The sequence below is a fragment of the Canis lupus genome, chromosome 2 (assembly GCF_011100685.1).
Source record: "Canis lupus familiaris isolate Mischka breed German Shepherd chromosome 2, alternate assembly UU_Cfam_GSD_1.0, whole genome shotgun sequence".
NCBI classification, from domain to species: domain Eukaryota; kingdom Metazoa; phylum Chordata; class Mammalia; order Carnivora; family Canidae; genus Canis; species Canis lupus.
The window spans coordinates 57,101,538-57,117,518 of NC_049223.1; the positions used below are offsets into that span (position 1 = coordinate 57,101,538).

The 15,981-nt window shown below is 42.1% G+C and overlaps 1 long non-coding RNA gene across 10 annotated transcripts in view; it reads left to right on the top strand.

Annotated features, from left to right (window-relative positions):
* Nucleotides 1–454: 454 nt before the first annotated feature.
* The window catches only part of LOC119870017, an 87,981-nt gene continuing 72,454 nt past the window's right edge, over nucleotides 455–15,981 (top strand). For 7 of the 10 annotated variants that reach the window (XR_005355687.1, XR_005355691.1, XR_005355688.1 and 4 more), the window contains exons 1-3: nucleotides 455–646; nucleotides 11,019–11,855; nucleotides 11,942–12,058. This is a non-coding gene — a long non-coding RNA (uncharacterized LOC119870017). The remainder of the gene's footprint in view (nucleotides 647–11,018; nucleotides 11,856–11,941; nucleotides 12,059–15,981) is intronic. The other 3 variants (XR_005355690.1, XR_005355695.1, XR_005355696.1) reach the window with 1 other exon arrangement.

The following is a 15,981-nucleotide window of genomic DNA, read 5'->3' on the forward strand; positions in this document are numbered from 1 at the left end:
GTCGGTGGCAGCGGCGGCGGCCGCAGCGCGTGGTGTGCGCCCTGTGTCCTTTGAGGCCGGTGGGGGAGGCGCAGGCGCAGGTCTGGGGTTGGGTGTGCGTCGGTCAAGGTGCCAGGTGGCCCCCTGCACCCCCCCGTGTGCCAGACAAGGGCCAGAGGCTGCGGCCTCACTCCGGAGCTCCCTCCCGGGCTTCTAACCTTAACCCCGCGCACCACCCGCGCGGCTGGGCTCCGGGCGTTCAGAGCCGCCCGACATGGCCGAGGCAGCCTGTGCGTGGCCGCCGTGGGCATCTTCGCCCCGCTTGCCGCGCTCTTCCAAGCCGCCCTCGTCCCAGTCCAGGGCTGGAAGGGTTAAGGCTCCGCGCTGAGCCGGGGAGCCCGCAATGCGCCAGTGGGAGGCTGGCGACAGGAGCACCCCGGCGCATGCGCACTCGGAGCCCCAGAGGGCGCAGCCTCGCCACCCTGGGAAAGCCAGTCAGAGCCGGTCTGGCCCCGGGGACGGTTGGTCCTCAGGGGCCTGGCTGCGGACGCCTCTGGCTGAGGGGGCAGGGTCGTTGTCACCCTGTCCGCCTGGTCCGGACAAAGGCTTCGGCGGGCAGCGGCCGTGGTACCGGTGGGCGGAGTCCGCCCTGTGTGGTGGGAGGCCGGTGAGTGAGGCCCGGGCGCGGGCTTGGGGGTGGGGGTGGGGGTGGGGGTGGGGCGGCCGAGGTGCTGAGTGGCCCCTGCGTCCCCCCGGGGTCAGGAAGAGGGCGGCCTTGGCGGGTGGCGGGCGGAGCCTGCTCTGTATCAGGGGAGGTCGGTGGGAGACACGCGGGCGCAGGCCTGGGTTTGGGGTTGCTGTGTGGGTGGCCATGGTGCAGTGGGCCCCCTGCGCCCCCCACCCCCGGGGTCCGGACCAGCGCGGGACCTTCTGCGGCGGGAGCAGGGGCGGCGGCGGGCGAAGCCCACTCTGTGTCTTGGAGGCTGGTGAGTGACGCGGGGTCTCGGGCCTGGGGTGGTGTTTGGGGTGTGGGTGGGGGCGGCCTTGGTGCCCTGTGGCCCCCTGCACTTTCACCAGCTGGCTCCCGATCAAGGCTGGATCCCAGGATCCCAAGATCATGACCTGAGCGGAAGCCAGGTGCTTTACCAGCTGAGCCACCCAAGTATCCTTCAATTTCTTTAATAGTTGAGGGCTATTCCGATGTTTAAATCTTGTGTCAGGAGGAGGGGCAAGATGGCGGAAGAGTAGGGTCACCAAATCACCTGTCCCCACCAAATTACCTAGATAACCTTCAAATCATCCTGAAAATCTATGAATTCGGCCTGAGATTTAAAGAGAGAACAGCTGGAATGCTACAGTGAGAAGAGTTCGCGCTTCTATCAAGGAAGGAAGACGGGGAAAAAGAAATAAAGAAACAAAAGGCATCCAAGGCAGAGGAGCCCCGCGAGGAGCCGGGCTAAGGCCGGGGCGAGTGTCCCCAGGACAGGAGAGCCCCGTCCCGGAAAAGCAGGAGCTGCACCAAGGCCGGTGGGGGAGGCGCCTTTCCCCCCCCCCCCCCCCCCCGCGGAAAGGAGCCCACAGGGAGTTAGAGCAGGACCCCAGGAGGGCGGGGATGCCCTTGGCTCCCTGGGACACTAACAGACACCTGCGCCCCGGGGAGAGTGCACCGAGCTCCCTAAGGGCTGCAGCGCGCACGGCGGGACCGGAGCAACTCGGAGAGGCTCGGGCAGCGGCTCCCCGGAGAGGCGGCTGCGCGGCCGGGAGCGCGAATCCAACAGCGCAGACCGGGAGCACAGGGCGCCGGGACACAGCCCAAGATCTGAACTCCCCCAAGGACAGGCAGAGGCGAGGGGGCAAGAGGGGGCACAGACAGCAAGGACGCTCCTGCCCCGAGCTGAGCAGTTCAGCGGCCCAGCCCTCGGAGCCTCCAGGCCGTGCAGAGGGAGAGCTCCGGAGTTACTTCGGGGGCTGAATCCAGGTTTCCAGAGCAGCCACTGCGGTTGTTCCTCCTGGGGCCTCACGGGGTGAACAACCCCGACTGAGCCCTAAAACCAAGCAGGGGGCAGAGCAGATCCCCCAAGTGCTAACACCTGAAAATCAGCACAACAGGCTCCTCCCCCAGAAGAGCAGCTAGACGGACAAGTTCCAGGGGAAGTCAAGAGATTTAAAGTATACAGAATCAGAAGATACTCCCCCGTGTTTTTTTTCTTTTTGATTTCTGATTGCTTCCCCCACCCCTTTTTTTCACCTTTCTTTCTTTTTCTTTCTCTTTTTCTAATCTTTTTTCCTTTTTTTCTTCCTTTTTTCTTTTTTCTTTTTCTCTTTTCTTTCCTTCTCTCTCTCTCTTTTTCTCCTTTTCCCAATACAACTTGTTTTTGGCCACTCTGCACTGAGCAAAAGGACTAGAAGGAAAACTTCACCTCAAAAGAAAGAATCAGAAACAGTCCTCTCTCCCACAGAGTTACAAAATCTGGATTACAATTCAATGTCAGAAAGCCAATACAGAAGCATTATTATACAGCTACTGGTAGCTCTAGAAAAAAGCATAAAGGACTCAAGAGACTTCATAACTGCAGAATTTAAATCTAATCAGGCAGAAATTAAAAATCAATTGAATGAGATGCAATCCAAAGTAGAAGTCCTAACGATGAGGGTTAACGAGGTGGAAGAATGAGTGAGTGACATAGAAGACAAGTTGATAGCAAAGAGGGAAACTGAGGAAAAAAGAGACAAACAATTAAAAGACCATAAAGACAGATTAAGGGAAATAAATGACAGCCTGAGGAAGAAAAACCTACTTTTAGTTGGGGTTCCCAAGCACACCGAAAGGGACAGAGGTCCAGAATATGTATTTGAACAAATCATAGCTGAAAACTTTCCTAACCTGCGAAGGGAAACAGGCATTCAGATGCAGGAAATAGAGAGATCCCCCCTAAAATCAATAAAAACCGTTCAACACCTTGACATTTAATACTGAAGCTTGCAAATTCCAAAGATAAAGAGAAGATCCTTGAAGCAGCAAGAGACAAGAAATCCCTGACTTTTATGGGGAGGAGTATTAGGGTAACAGCAGACCTCTCCACAGAGACCTGTCAGGCCAGAAAGGGCTGGCAGGATATATTCAGGGTCCTAAATGAGAAGAACGTGCAACCAAGAATACTTTATCCTACAAGGCTCTCATTCACAATGGAAGGAGAGATAAAGAGCTTCCAAGACAGGCAGGAACTGAAAGAATATGTGACCTCCAAACCAGCTCTGCAAGAAATTTTAAGGGGGACTCTTACAATTCCCCTTTAAGAAGAAGTTCAGTGGAACAATCCACAAAAACGAGCACTGAATAGATATCATGATGACACTAAACTCATATCTCTCAATAGTAACTCTGAACGTGAATGGGCTTAATGACCCCATCAAAAGGCGCAGGGTTTCAGACAGGATAAAAAAGCAGGACCCATCTATTTGCTGTCTACAAGAGACTCATTTTAGACAGAAGGACACCTACAACCTGAAAATAAAAGGTTGGAGAACCATTTACCATTCAAATGGTCCTCAAAAGAAAGCAGGGGTAGCCATCCTTGTATCAGATAAACTAAAATTTACCCCGAAGACTGTAGTGAGAGATGAAGAGGGATACTATCTCACACTTAAAGGATCTATCCAACAAGAGGACTTAACAATCCTCAATATATATGCCCCGAATGTGGGAGCTGCAAATATTTAAACCAATTAATAACCAAAGTGAAGAAATACTTAGATAATAATACACTTATACTTGGTGACTTCAATCTAGCTCTTTCTATACTCGATAGGTCTTCTAAGCACAACATCTCCAAAGAAACGAGAGCTTTAAATGATACACTGGACCAGATGGATTTCACAGATATCTTCGGAACTTTACATCCAAACTCAACTGAATACACATTCTTCTCAAGTGCACATGGAACTTTCTCCAGAATAGACCACATACTGGGTCACAAATCGGGTCTGAACCTATACCAAAAGATTGGGATCGTCCCCTGCATATTCTCAGACCATAATGCCTGAAATTAGAACTAAATCACAACAAGAAGTTTGGAATGATCTCAAACACGTGGAGGTTAAGGACCATCCTGCTAAAAGATGAACAGGTCAATCAGGAAATTAAGGAAGAATTAAAAAGATTCATGGAAACTAATGAGAATGAAAATACAACCGTTCAAAATCTTTGGGATGCAGCAAAAGCAGTCCTAAGGGGGAAATACATTGCAATACAAGCATCCATTCAAAAACTGGAAAGAACTCAAATACAAAAGCTAACCTTACACATAAAGGAGCTAGAGAAAAAACAGCAGATGGACCCTATGCCCAGCAGCAGAAGAGAGTTAATTAAAATTCGAGCAGAGGGATCCCTGGGTGGTGCAGCAGTTTAGCGCCTGCCTTTGGCCCAGGGCGCGATCCTGGAGACCCGGGATCGAATCCCACGTCAGGCTCCCGGTGCGTGGAGCCTGCTACTCCCTCTGCCTGTGTCTCTGCCTCTCTCTCTCTCTCTCTGTGTGTGACTATCATAAATAAATAAAAATTTTTTAAAAATGTTTAAAAAAAACATGCTAAAAAAAAAAAATTCGAGCAGAACTCAACGAAATCGAGACCAGAAGAACTGTGGAACAGATCAACAGAACCAGGAGTTGGTTCTTTGAAAGAATTAATAAGATAGATAAACCATTAGCCAACCTTATTAAAAAGAAGAGAGCAAAGACTCAAATTAATAAAATCATGAATGAGAAAGGAGAGATCACTACCAACACCAAGGAAATACAAACGATTTTAAAAACATATTATGAACAGCTATACGCCAATATTAGGCAATCTAGAAGAAATGGATGCATTCCTGGAAAGCCACAAACTACCAAAACCGGAACAGGAAGAAATAGAAAACCTGAACAGGCCAATAAGCAGGGAGGAAAATGAAGCAGTCATCAAAAACCTCCCAAGACACAAGAGTCCAGGGCCAGATGGCTTCCCAGGGGAATTCTATCAAATGTTTAAAGAAGAAACCATACCTATTCTACTAAAGCTTTTTGGAAAGATAGAAAGAGATGGAGGACTTCCAAATTGGTTCTATGAGGCCAGCATCATCTTAATTCCAAAACCAGAAAGACCCCACCAAAAAGGAGAATTGCAGACCAATATCCCTGATGAACATGGATGCAAAAATTCTCAACAAGATACTGGCCAATTGGATCCACCATGACCAAGTAGGATTTATCCCCGGGACACAAGGCTGGTTCAACACCCGTAAAACAATCAATGTGATTCATCTTATAGCAAGAGAAAAACCAAGAACCATATGATCCTCTCATTAGATTCAGAGAAAGCATTGGACAAAATACAGCATCCATTCCTGATCAAAACTCTTCAGAGTGTAGGGATCAAGGGAACATTCCTTGACATTAAAAGCCATCTACGAAAAGCCCACAGCAAATATCATTCTCAATGGGGAAGCACTGGGAGCCTTTCCCCTAAGATCAGGAACAAGGCAGTGATGTCCACTCTCACCACTGCTATTCAACATAGTACTGGGAGTCCTAACCTCAGTAATCAGACAAGAAAAAGACTTTAAAGGCATTCAAATTGGCAAAGAAGAAGTCAAACTCTCCCTTTTCACCGATGACATGATACTCTACATAGAAAACCCGAAAGCCTCCACCCCAAGATTGCTAGAACTCATACAGCAATTTGGTAGTAGCGTGGCAGGATACAAATTCAATGCCCAGAAATCAATGGCATTTCTATACACTAACAATGAGACTGAAGAAAGAGAAATTAAGGAGTCAATCCCATTTACAATTGTACACAAAAGCATAAGATACCTAGGAATAAACCTAACCAAGAGGTAAAGGATCTATACCCTAAAAACTATAGAACACTTCTGAGAGAAATGGAGGAAGACACAAATGGATTGGCAGAATTAATATTGTGAAAATGTCAATGTTACCCAGGGCAATTTACACGTTAATGCAATCCCTATCAAAATACCATGGACTTTCTTCAGAGAGTTAGAACAAATGATTTTAAGATTTGTGTGGAATCAGAAAAGGCCCCGAATAGCCAGAGAAATTTTAAAAAAGAAAACCATATCTGGGGGCATCACAATGCCAGATTTCAGGTTGTACTACAAAGCTGTGCTCATCAAGACAGTGTGGTACTGGCCCAGACACATAGATCAATGGAACAGAATAGAGAACCCAGAAGTGGACCCTGAACTTTATGGTCAACTAATATTCGATAAAGGAGGAAAGAATATCCATTGGAAGAAAGACAGTCTCTTCAATAATTGGTGCTTGGAAAATTGGACATCCACATGCAGAAGAATGAAACTAGACCACTCTCTTTCACCATACACCAAGATAAACTCAAAATGGATGAAAGATCTAAATGTGAGACAAGATTCCATCAAAATCCTAGAGGAGAACACAGGCAACACCCTTTTTGAACTCGGCCACAGTAACTTCTTGCAAGATACATCCACGAAGGCAAAAGAAACAAAAGCAAAAATGAACTATTGGGACTTCATCAAGATAAGAAGCTTTTGCACAGCAAAGGATACAGTCAACAAAACTCAAAGACAACCTACAGAATGGGAGAAGATATTTGCAAGTGACGTATCAGATAAAGGGCTAGTTTCCAAGATTTATAAAGAACTTATTTACTCAACACCAAAGAAACAAACAATCCAATCATGAAATGGGCAAAAGACATGAAGAGAAATCTCACAGAGGAAGACATAGACATGGCCAACATGCACATGAGAAAATGCTCTGCATCACTTGCCATCAGGGAAATGCAAATCAAAACCACAATGAGCTACCACCTCACACCAGTGAGAATGGGGCCAATTAACAAGGCAGGAAACAACAAACGTTGGAGAGGATGCGGAGAAAAGGGAACCCTCTTACACTGTTGGTGTGAATGTGAACTTGTGCAGCCACTCTGGAAAACTGTGTGGAAGTTCCTCAAAGAGTTAAAAATAGACCTGCCCTACGACCCAGCAATTGCACTGTTGGGGATTTACCCCAAAGATTCAGATGCAATGAAATGCCAGGACACCTGCACCCCGATGTTTCTAGCAGCAATGTCCACAATAGCCAAACTGTGGAAGGAGCCTCAGTGTCCATGGAAAGATGATGAATAAAGAAGATGTGGTTTATGTATACAATGGAATATTACTCAGCCATTAGAAACGACAAATACCCACCATTAGCTTCAATGTGGATGGAACTGGAGGGTATTATGCTGAGTGAAATAAGTCAATTGGAGAAGGACAAACATTGTATGTTCTCATTCATTTGGGGAATATAAATAATAGTGAAAGGGAATATAAGGGAAGGGAGAAGAAATATGTGGGAAATATCAGAAAGGGAGACAGAACATAAAGACTCCTAACTCTGGGAAACGAACTAGGGGTGGTGGAAGGGGAGGAGGGCAGGCGGTGGGGGTGAGTGGGTGACGGGCACTGAGGGGGGCACTTGATGGGATGAGCACTGGGTGTTATTCTGTATGTTGGTAAATTGAACACCAAAAAAATTAATTTATTAAAAAAAATAAATCTTGTGTCAGTTTTAGGAAATTGTGGTTTCCTAGGAATTGCATCTTTTATCTAAACTTGAAATATATCACTCAAATTTAATTGGTAAATATTGATCAAAATGTTCTCTTGTGATTGTTTGATCTTTTAATATTTTAGATTTCTTTTTTAAAGAATTTATTTATTTATTCATGAAGGACACTTAGGCAGTGGGAGAAGCATGGCGCCTGCAGGGATCCCAATGGCTGGACTCAATCCCAGGACCCCAGGTTGAGGATTTGAGCCAAAGGCAGACCCTCAACCACTGAACCACCCTGGTGTCCCTAATTTCATTTTAGGCTCCTAAGGGACATCTTCATTGTTATGTATTTGCTTTTTTCATTGTTATGTATTTGCTTTTGCTTTTTTTCCCCCTCTTTTTTCTAAGTCGCTTCTTACCAGTGATTTCTCAATTTAATTAACTCACTATTTTTTTCTGTTTTCTATTCATATCTTGTTTTCTTTATTTCCTTCCATTTTTTCAAGGTGGATTTAATTTATAGTTTCTCTAACTTCTGGAGATAATTCGTTTAGCTTAACTTGTCTGCGTTTCTGCTTCTCTTATATAAACATCTGATGGTATACATTTCCCTTAAAGCAAGGATGTTGTTGTGTCTCATACTATTTTGTACATCCTATATGTTTAGATATCTCACACGGTTTTTGTTCCTTTTAACCTATTTCCCAATATCTCTGGTCCATTGTGTTTTGCAGGTGTATTGCCTAGTTTCCAAACATTTGGGGAGTTTGCAAATTTTCAAATACTGATTCTAGGCCTGTTGGCCTGCAGACAGAGAATGCTTGGTTTTAGTCTTTTGAAAAGTTTTGACACATGATAAGTGGCTCAGAATTGGTTCCATTTTTTATTTTTATTTTTTGAGAGATTTTATTTTATTTTTATTTTATTATTTTATTTTATTTTATTTTATTTTATTTTATTTTATTTTATTTGTGTTCAATTTGCCAACATATAGAATAACACCCAGTGCTCATCCTGTCAAGTGCTCACCTCAGTAATGATCCACTGGTCCAGATGGATTGAAATGATCCACTGGTCCAGATGGATTTCACAGGCAGAGGGCGAAGCAGGCTCCATGCAGGGGGCCTGACATGGGACTCAATCCCGGGTCTCCGGGATCCCACACTGCGCTGGAGGCGGTGGTAAACCACTGAGCCACCAGGGCTGCTCACACCTTTATTTTTGAAGCATGTGTTTGTTTAGTACAGACTTCCATGTTGGAAATAACTCAGCAATTTGAATAGACCATTTCACATTTCATTTTAAAGGTCTGTTACCAATCTTCCTGTTAACTTTACTAAAGATAATGTATTTTACTATCTCTGGCTGCTCTCAAAATTTTTTACTTTGATTTTTATCTATTTTACTGTGATGTGCTTAGAAATCTTTTGTTTTATCCTGCTTAGTGTGTGTAGGCCTCCTAACATCTTGAATTGTTGACTTTCACAAGTTTTAGAAAATTATCAGCCTCTATATCTTCCAAGAAACCATTTGTTCCATTATCTGTCCTTTTTCTTTTGAAAGTTCATGTACAAGTATGTTAGGTTTTCTCAGAGTAGCTTTCTTCCTGGTACTTCTGTTCCGTTGTGTATTTTCTGTTACTTTCTCTTTCATAGTTTATTCTGGATTTTTTTTCAAACTTGTAAGTCTCATTCTTTTTTCAGTTGGATCCAGTTTGTTATGAAACCCATCCACTAGATTCTTATTTTGTTTCCTGTAAGTTTGGATTATATGATTTACATTTAATTCTTTTTAATAATTTCTAGTTCTCTGATTCTCGTTATCGTCTTTTATTTACTTAAGTATGTTTTAGGTTTTATGTTTTAGATACTTATTTTAGATTTAGATGTGTTTTAGGTTCTGATGGCTTCATTGCTGTATATCCCTCATGAGTCTGTTTCTCTGGGATTTGGGCCACATTATCTTGGAACGCCATGTGTCATTCATGAATGGAGGGGTAGACTTCTACATGAAAAGTCCCTGAAATAATTTGAGGCCATGGGACGTACAGTCTTCCAGACAGGACTTCTGTTTGCTTCTAACATGAATGAGGAATACTAGCAGTCTCAGATCTCTTCGGTCCAGTTCTTGGATTGAAGCTGATTGGAACTGGCCCTCCGTCCTTCTGAGAGGCAGCCTAATTTTGGTTTTCCTTTTCTCTGAGGGTGTGTAGCCCTTTGTGGTCTCTTCTTAAAGCATGGGTGTTTGTCCCGGTTATTCCTTTTTTTTTTTTTTTTTAATTTTTATTTATTTACTTATGATAGTCACAGAGAGAGAGAGAGAGAGAGAGGCAGAGACACAGGCAGAGGGAGAAGCAGGCTCCATGCATCGGGAGCCTGATATGGGATTCGATCCCGGGTCTCCAGGATCGTGCCCTGGGCCAAAGGCAGGCGCCAAACCGCTGCGCCACCCAGGGATCCCCTGTCCCGGTTATTCCTTACCACTAATCATTTTTGGGCACAGAACTCTGTTTTTATACCCTCACTCCCATAGGAATAGCTTTGCTGAATTTCTTCTTCAAGTCTTATCCACAGCATCATCTTGAAGCAACAAATTTCCCCCTGCGCCCCCAGGGAAGAGCCTCCTCAGTACTTATATCGTTTCTTGTCTTGGATTTTGGCCCAGTGGTTTTTTTGTTCATTTTTTAGCTCTGCAATGCCTTCCAAGAGATGCTTCTGGATATTCTATCCAGCTCTAATTGCTCTCAGCCAGAGATAGTTTGCATTGCTTAGTCTGTTATTACTGGAGATAGAAGTCTTACCTTGGATTTTTAAGTATTAGATAGGTTTATGTTTCTTTGCTTTTGGTTCCATTTCAGTTGTTTACCCATGGTTCCTATTTATGCCTGGTTCATAAATCATTCTAACAATTGAATGAAATTACCAAGAATTATACTTGGAATCACAATGGCTCAATGAATTCTCAATTTCAGTCTTAAGTTTCTGTTTCATTTTTAAATTTTTGACAGAGAGAGAGAAAGAGAAAGGGCCCAACCAAGAGGAATGTCAGAGGGAGAGGGAGAAGCAGATTCCTCCCTTTGCAGGGAATTCAATGCAAGGCTAGGTCCTAGGACCCTGGGATGATGAACTGAGCCACCTTTGGGCACTTAACCAACTGAGCTACCAGGCGCCCCAATTTTTTTTGCTTTAAATTACTGTCTGGTTCAGTTTTAACTCCTCTTTATCATCTCTTTAATTCCTGAATATTTTTGTTAACTTGATAATCCAACTCTGAATAACCCAGTACTCTATCATTAAAGTTGATACCAAGTGTCCTTTATTTAATAAGGGTATTTAATCGGTATGCCATTAACTTTTAGCTGCTGGGAAATTTTATGTAATGTCTAAAGATTACACTAATATGTACATGTCCATGGATTTGAGTAAATTTATCTGATGTGAATTTTCTTCTTTCTAGGATAATTTCTTCATGTGTAGTAAACCTGAAAGAGACAAAATACAAGCTACCTACTGGTGGTGATTCTGTACGTAGGATAAGCACCATTGCTTCAGCCATTGCAGATGAATCAGTGAGTGTTGATCCTTCCCAACTTCCTTCCATGATCAAGGCACTTTCAAATGAAACTAGAGAGAAGACTTTTCAGGAGGATAATGAACAGAAGGACTATTCCACTGAGTCTCATTTCTTGCCTAGTTGTATAGGAAAAAGTATTGGCTCCAGCATGTTTGATATGATGAAATACCTTACCAGAACAGAAGTTAGTAGATATGAATGTGGACTGGAAGACTTTTCAAGAGCCAGTAGTACATCTGATATTTGGGATTTATCTTTGCCAAAAGAACAGACTACACAAGACATCCATACAATGGACTTGGGTGCTACTAATAAAACCTTAAGGGAACCCAGAAGAAAATATAGTATTTACTTTTTATGGTGAAAATGGAAAGAGTGAGAATCAGGAATCATTTGGAAAAAACTTTCCATGTTCAATTTTTACAAATAGAAATGAGAGTGAACATATGGTAGTTGACGTGAAGACCTATCCTAGTGATAGCAAATTACCAGATATTGGTAACCATGTAACAGCCCCATCAGTATCCACTCCAAAATCTGATAGTGATTCATTAGTAAAGAATCCCGGCCCAGCATACGTTTGGCTGTCAGAAAAGAGTGAATAAATACCAAATAATGAAGAAAATCTGAGGGAAAATGAATGTGCTAGAGAAGCAAGCAACAGTGAAAAACATGTGACTTTTGTTGGAAAACATTGCATAGTTGCACCTAAGAGTGTTGGTAAGTGTTGAAGTAATTGTTCACGTTCACAGAATTAGAAGTGATTGTGTTGTTGTTCCCATTGAAAAATTACACTTTTCTGATAGGTTTGCAAAAATCACTCTCCTGAAGGTGGTGGACATGGCTGAGGAAGGTAGCTTCAGACCTTCCTCTTCTCCACTGAATCATTCTCCAAGCGAAATTTCTGAAACAAGTTTATGAGGGTAGGTACTTACCTTTTTTTTTCTTTAATAAAAATACGTATTCAGTATAAGAAAATTGGAAAAAGCGTAGAGAAGAAAAATATCACTTCTAGGTTCACTTCTCAAAAGTAACCATTGCAAATATTATTTGAATTTGTTTCAAGCCATTTTCCTCTGAAATTTTTTATAGTTTCTTGTTTTCACTTATTATAATGATTGTATTTAAGAAAAGTAATAATGTTACAGCCTACATCCTGAATCAGTCATGGATTATTTGATGCCCCTGGTGGGTAGGGGTTGATACTATATTTTACTACCTTTTGCCATTTTATTTTATTTATCGTCTGTTTTGCCATTTGAGATGAACAGCTTTGCCTATAAAATTTTTTTAATGTTTCGTCTGACTTCCTAAGGCTAGATACCTAGAGGTGAAATTATTAGCACATTATTTTCTAAATAGGTCTTAAAGACTCGTGTTCTCACCTCAGTGTATGAGGAGAATATCTGTCTCACTGTTTTCTTATCAGCATTTGAAATAGCTTAAAGGTTTAGATTTTTTTTATCTTGTAGTATTAATTTGAGGTTTTAAGCCTTGAGATTGCTAAATACTAGAAGAATACTGATACTTCACAGATTTTAACTGAAACTGTAAACTAATTTAACCATCAAGTTATAAGGACTTTTTAAAGTGTCATATTTTAATGGGCCATAATTTGCATTATTCAAAAATTATCTATATAGGTATATGTGTGTGTACCTTTTGAACAGTGCAAGTTCATTGCTTTATGAAATGTCTACATGTGTATTTGCGTGTAGATGGACTCATGCACCTGTGTGTATTTTCCTTCGTTACTGTGTTCCTTGTCTGCTTGTTCCCGAATCCCTTCCCACCAGGGAACTGCTATTATTAGTTTCTCAGGTATCCTAGAGTTTCCTTATGCATGCATAACCAAATATGAATATATATCCTTACTGTGGATGTTTGGCTATATAAGGTTACTTATTACAGCTTCATTTGTATTATCATCACTGTGGTCGTGTGAAATAGGTCTATACGGTAAGTTCTCAGAAATGAGATTTTTGGATCAAAGAGTATTTGTATTCATATTCATATTAAATTAGTAGAACCACTCCATAAAGGTACTTATTAAGTTTTCCTACCAACAGTTTTAGACAGGGCCTGTTTTCCCATAAACTCGTCAGCAGAAGGTTTATAAAACTTTTGAATTGTTGACATTTTGATAGGCAAAAAAAAATAGTAACTCGGTATAACTTTAATTCAAATTTTTGGGGTGTGATTGTGACCATCATTTCCTCTGTATTTGCTATGACTATCCATGTTTGTTGCTCCTTTTTTTCATGGATTTTTAGTATTCTTTTGGCCTCCATTTCGAGGAACTCTTGATGTATTAGGGAGAATGAATAGTCATTTGTAAAGAAGGAGTTATAGTTCCTAGTCTTTAGAAAAATTTTTTTTTGTTTTACTTTGCTTGTATTTTTTGCCATATAGAAAATTCATTGTTAAATTTCCCAATTTCTCTTTCATGTGTTTTTTCTATAAAGCAGGCAGGGAGGGAGAGAGAATCTTAAGCAGTCTCTGTGTCCCGCGTAGAGCGTAATGTGGGGCTCAGTCTCACAACCCTGAGATCATGACCCGTACCAAAATCAAGAGTCAGACACCAGCTGAGTTCCCTAGGTGCCCCTCTTATGGTTTTATAAAACATCTTTTGTATGTTTCCCTATTGGAAGATTTTAATAAATAGAAAAACTTACCTAAACGGTGACATTATCAAAAATGCTCAGTAATTAGAAACAAGTTGAAATTCAATCTGACTTCAAGGTTACCTAGTAAATTGTTCCCTAGTTGCCATTGGAGTTTTGCATATTTGTCTGAAATGGTATGGGTAAGCTAGAACTCTTAGTAGAGGGCTAAAATTCTTTCCTGTTTCAGTGACACTTAGATACCTCATCTTAACACTTTTTCATATGCACAGCCTTGTCTCCACAGTTTATGTGTGTAAGACATTAAAATTCATCTAGCCCAACGAAATTTGAACATTATCCGTCCTTGACTTGTCATGACTGATGTCATCTACTGATTTTTCTTGGTCTCCCCTCTCATATTTGTCTGTAAAGTTAGCATTTATCTTTGTACTGTCCAATATGCTTCTGCTTCTGACACTTGCTTTGTCAGATTTTAAGTGATATTCTTTGAGTCCCAAGTTTATTAGTTTCCCATGGCTGCCATGGTGTCCCAAACTGGGCAGCTTAACACAACAGAAAGTTATTGCCTCACACTCTGTAGGCTAGAAGTTCAGGGCCATGTTCTCCCTGCAGCTTTTAGGGAAGGGGATGCCTGGCTGGCTCAGTTGGGAGAGCCCTTAAATCTTGATTTGAGGGCTGTGAAGTCTAACCCCTTGTGGGGTGTAGAGATTACTTACAATAAAGCCTTTCAACTGAAGCTTTTACAGGGGAAACCTTCCTTACATCTTCCAGCTTCTGGTAGTCCTAGGCATCCATTGGTTTGTAGATGAATTACTCTAATCTCTGAATCTGCATTCACAGTAGATTAAGGGCCCAACCTTTTTCACTATGATCCTATTTTAACTAATTACATCTGCGGGGATCCCATTTCCAAATACAGTCGTGTTCTGAAGTATTGGGTCTTTCTACTTAAACATATTTGTTTTCTTGGAAATACAGCTCAACCCATAATAGCATCTTTTACCAAGGACACAATTAGGGAGCTTATGCTCATGTTCTTTCCCTTTCCACCTTTTTCTTTTTTAGTTTCATAATTCCTACATTGGCATTTCATTTACATTTTGATTGATCGCCATATCCTACACTTGTTTAGTTCTTATTCTGTCGTTAAATATATTCTTATCTAGCCATCAGGTGTCCCTCCCCCCCACCTCACCCAACCCCCCCCCCCCCCCCCCCCCCCACCCAACAGACTAAAGAATGTACTCTGGTCTTTTGCTCAGAGGACAGAGGGAACAGTACTCACTAGGCTCTTTCATGTTCCACAGTTAACCTGTGGCTTTGATAATGAAAGCATAGTAGGGTGTGTTTCAAATTGTCTGCTTCTGCTTTCATCCCTTATATTTTTGTTTTGTAGGGAGCGCTTCCTTTTGTTGTGGAATGTAGGAGGGAAATCTGAGGCACTTCAGTTCTTCCTGCCTCACAATTGACTTGATTTTTTTTCTTGTAAGCTTCTGCTAAAGATGCTCTCTCCTTCAAGTCTACTTTAGTTTCATTAAGCTGTATCTCTTGTTGACTCTTCATGGTGACTCTTCCATATGTAGACTCAAGCAATTTATTTATTAAGGACAATTTGCTCCAGCCCCCAGAACTCGGGTGATGCATATGTGGGATCTATTTTGCTTGACTTTGGCACTTATTGTCTCTGTAATCCATTAGAACTTATTATTTTGGAAAAATTATAGATCCACAGGAGGTTACAAAGATCTTATAGAGGGATTACCATTTCCCCTAGCAGTTACATCTCCCATCATGATACCATGGTGTCATCACCAGGAACTTGTCCTGGGTACCGTGCTATCACAGGTGTGAATTCATGTAACTGCCATGCAAAAATCAGAGATACAGAACTTCAGCATCACCACAGTGATCTGCCTCTTTATTGGTTTCTTCTTGTTTGCATTTCAGAATTTAATCTCTACATTCCTTGCAGTGTTTTCTGCAGTTTCTTTGTTCCTGGGTACCTTCCAGTTTTATCTTATGTTCTGTGGTTTGGTATTTTTAAAAATGTATATGAAGGCATTGAATGAAATGGGTAAGTACTCTTATCTAAAGCCTTCCATTATTATTGTATTCCTCCATACTGCCCTTGGTCAGAGACAGAATGCTGGCTGGCTGGCCTTACTCTTGGACCCACCTGATTGTGTGTGTGTGTGTGTGTGTGTGTGTGTGTGTGTGTG